Source organism: Gekko japonicus, unplaced genomic scaffold (assembly GCF_001447785.1).
Source record: "Gekko japonicus isolate JY-2015 unplaced genomic scaffold, Gekko_japonicus_V1.1 scaffold538, whole genome shotgun sequence".
Lineage (NCBI taxonomy): Eukaryota > Metazoa > Chordata > Lepidosauria > Squamata > Gekkonidae > Gekko > Gekko japonicus.
In genome coordinates, this window is record NW_015168062.1 from 895975 (window position 1) to 900262 (window position 4288).

Consider the following 4288-nt stretch of genomic DNA (forward strand, 5'->3'; position numbering starts at 1 on the left):
AGGAATGCCTCTGTCTCCTGAACTGCAAGAAATTGTCAGAGGCCTAACTGTAGCAGCTTTAAAATCCAAATGGGGTTAGCATGGCTCATCATTCCTGTATAAACTCCAAACAGAGACAAATCATTTATAAGTCACAGAGATATAACAGCCACCAAAAAATAGATCCATGTATGCATGCCCCACATTACTGTGGTAGACACTGTGGGACAGAATGAAAAAGCAACAACGGTGTCATTTGACGGCTTGACCACAAGCGGAACATGCGGTGTCGCTTGACCATTGAAATCACCTCAGCATGAGGTAAGCCATGGTGCGTTTGGTTTGTGGCAACCCATTTGCCAGGAGTAGAAAACATGAACTAAAACGAAACGCTACAAATGGAGTAATTCATGTGCATTAGCCCTGAAAGAGAGATTCTAATAACTCCACAGCACCCGGTACCAAAGCACAACAGAACTTTATTCAAACATAAGCAAGGCCTGGTCTGGGCCCTGCTAGGCCACGACCAGCTATAGCCAGCAACCTACAAAACAAGTGAAAAATGAAATTAAAGACAAGACCTTAAGGGATCATGTTAAAATAACTATACCATACAATAAGGGAATGCAATACATTCACCACTGCCCAGACTAGGGTTGCCAAGTCGATTTTCGCCGGGAGCGGGGGGCTCCTGGCCGGTGTTTTGTGCGCGCGCTCACGCGAAGTGTGCATGCACTGCATGCACGTCACCCAGAAGTGACGTGACGACGCCAGGCACGCTGGGGGTGGGGCCACGGCCATACGAGGGAAAATCATAGAGTTTTCCCTCGGATGGCCGTGGCCTCGCCCCCAGCATGCCCAGCGTGGTCGCGTCACTTCCGGGTGACGCGCACGTCAGGGAGGAGTTCCCCCCGGGGCCCGATCCGGCGGCGGTGGGGAACGGGCCTCTGGGGCGGGGGTTTCCCCATCCCCCAGGGGGACTTGGGAAGCCCTATAACAGACTTTATACAATAATTTGTTTCAGAGGCGTTGCCAACTTTTTATTTTCTTCAGAGAAAAAAAATCTGGTCACACTTTCACCCTGAGTTTTGAGCAATCCGTGAATAATGGCCCTCCCGTCCCGCCAGCTGAATGAGCTCAGAAAAGTTCTGAGTGAAATGATTTATAATAATCTGTCATTTTTGGTACGTTTATGTGATGTTGGTCAGAATTATTGGACAGAAGTATTTGAGGTAGTATATCGTATGGCTGAACATAGGCAGCTGAGCTATGCAGGTAACCAACCCAAGCAGTAAATATTGGGGGAAGGGCACGGATTCGGTTGACTGATCCTGAAGTGAAGTCAGGGGGAATAGATTCCAAAGAGGCAGCCTGACTGAGTGTCTGAGACTGAAAACTGCTGAGTACTTAGAATTTTTTTATTAAACCTCCATAAAACTCAAGTTGGATTAACATGATGAAATACCCTGAATATTTCATAGATGTCAGGGCCTGCGTGGGTGTTATCTGCGCCTTTTAAAAGCGATACTATGAAATGCATGCGGCAGTGAAATCAATTTTTCCTTGATCATTACAACTGATTTATCTCTTGTTAACAGGTGATCACCAGTCATATAAGATCATACCACTCTGCTTGAGGAGCTAAAGAGCATGCAGATACTAATTTGGATCACATTTCAGCACCTTTATTTTATACATACATATATAAAAAAAATATCTTCGGAGTGCTGATCTGTCTAATTCATTTTACTGTGAAAAACCAGTTAATCTTTTCTGTCCCCTGTGAATTGAGCTCATAAGCATGGCATATAGAAGCAGATCTCTACATTTCACCTCACTGAGGAAACAGAATGGGATATCCAGCAGATTATTTTTGAAAGCATGGTAAAGAGACTGGCAACCTGATTTTATGTACAGCTACTTAGTCCCATTGTATTGCTCTTAAGATAACAGGGTTTACAGACAAGCTAAGGAAACTACAATTTAGGGCTTCTGTCAGGGGATCAGAGGTCATTTCGGGGGGGGGGACCGCAGTTCCCCCGGGTGAGGTACGGGGGGCAGGGAACATGACGGAGCCCCGCCCCCTGCTTCCGGCCGCCCCACTTCCGGCCCTCATTCAGCCAGGAGGAGGCAGGAGATGAGGGAGGGTAAGTTGCTTCCTCACTGCCTCTCCCCACCCCTGCCTGCCTGAGGCCAGGGAGGGCCTTGGCGGGGCTTCCTCGCACTCCCGCTGGCCTTGCAGGTCCACCGCCGGGCCCCTGATGTCAGGGGGTGTGGCATATGCTAATGAGTTATGCTAATGAGTTTCCCTAGCTCTTTTTCTACGAAATGACCCCTGCAGGGGATTCAAAGTACTTTTTTTATTATTTAATTTCAGTGTTAGAATAATATAAGCAGGAGACCTGCAAGGACTTGTGGAGGGACATCTCATTTTCCACTCCTCGGGCCCTGCTGTTTCCACTTTCTCTTCCCTGAAAGGCCCCATAGCTTCTTCCCTTTTCCTGCTTCCTTCTCTCCTTCCCATACAGACAGCAACCCTACCCCCTGCCCCTTCCTTTTACTGACAGAAACCAAGGCTGTAAGGCTGGCAATACTGTTGTGGTTGCCTAGTAATGGCAATTGGTGGCATTACTTTCTTAAAGCGACAGGTACTATTTCTATCATTTTGTATGATTTTAGCCCCCTAATGTTTTGTTTTTAGATTTCTCATTTTTCTCTAAACCTGGGGTTTTTCTCAGGTTGAGAATTAGATATACTAATATTAGTTATGGGGCTTCTTAAACTGGACACCGCTTAGGCCTTCTGCATGTTTTTACTCAGCGCTGGCTCTTCTGGGGGGAGGGCAGGGGGTGATTACCCTTGAATTATTTTTAAGACATATTTACTATGAACCTGATGAAAACCTAGGTTTGCAGATCCATAAATTGTAGCCAGGACTGATTCTGTACAGATTGGCTTTTAGCCCACAGTGGCTAGCTTATGGCAAGTGGATATAATACCAACTTTCTGCATGGAGAAATTGTATTGATAAACCAATATCCATGAATGTGCCTAATCCTTTTTCAAAGCCATCTCAGGGCCAAATGGGATCATTCTGAAACTTGCTGTAGCCCCTCTGAGCTTCAGAGGACTCAGTGCAGCAGCAAGAACATCTTAAAAGCCTGGAGGACGAGAACTTGACACAACTTCACTCCTTCGCTGCTGCCACACAACAGTGATGTGTTATTTTTTTAATTGGCTTTGGTGTTGGGATCCTCTGGTGAGATCAAACAACGAGAAGTACATCGCAAGCTGGATCCAGTCGCACAGATGAAAGCAATATGACTGCTAATTTTTAAAAAATCAGGTACCCATAGCTGCGGTGGCTCAAGTGGTTAAGACTCTGAACTGCAGGCTGTGGAAGGTCAGTAGTTCAGCAGTTCAAGACCCGGGTGCCGCATGATGGAGTGAGCTCCCATCTCTGGCCCCAGCTCCTGTCAACCTAGCAGTTTGAAAGCAAGAAATTGCAAGTAGATAAATAGGTACCGCTTCGGTGGGAAGGTAACAGCGTTCCGTGTGCCTTGGTGTTTAGTTATGCCGGCCACATAACCACGGAAACGTCTTCGGACAGCGCTGGCTCTTCAGCTTTGAAACGGAGATGAGCACCGCAACCCTAGAGTCGGACTCGACTGGCTTTCGAGCAAGGGAACCTTTACCTTTACCCATTGATTACCCTGTGCTGTTTTAGTCAGAGGAAGATTTTCTGGGTGAAGTTGGACATCTGAGGTGGTGGAAGCTTTGTTTATTTTTCTCTTTCTGTATCTCTAGAATTGGGAGGAGGCACCAATATTCTTTATATCTTGGACAGGGAGAGAAATGACATTGGTAGGTGGACGGGCCAGGTAAGGATGTAGTCATAGAAACAGTAAATACAACAAGAGAAACAGACACTGTGATGGCAGAAACATTTAGTAAATCGTAACATGTAAAAACATTGTATAGCATTGTTATTGATTAGTTCTTTATAACACTGCAAGAAAAAGTCCATTCATCTCTCTAAACAAGGAAAAGTCCATCCATCTCTCAATAAGCTTCCTATTTAATAGGATTACTCCTGAGAAAGAACTGGGACGAAATGAGCCTAAATCCGGGTGCTCATTGAGAGATGAATGGACTTTTCCTTGTTTAGAGAGATGAATGGACTTTTTCTTGCAGTGTTATAAAGAACTAATCAATAACAATGCTATACAATGTTTTTACATGTTAAGATTTACAAAATGATTCTGCCATCACATCACAGTGCCTGTTTCTCTTGTATTTTCTGTAAGGA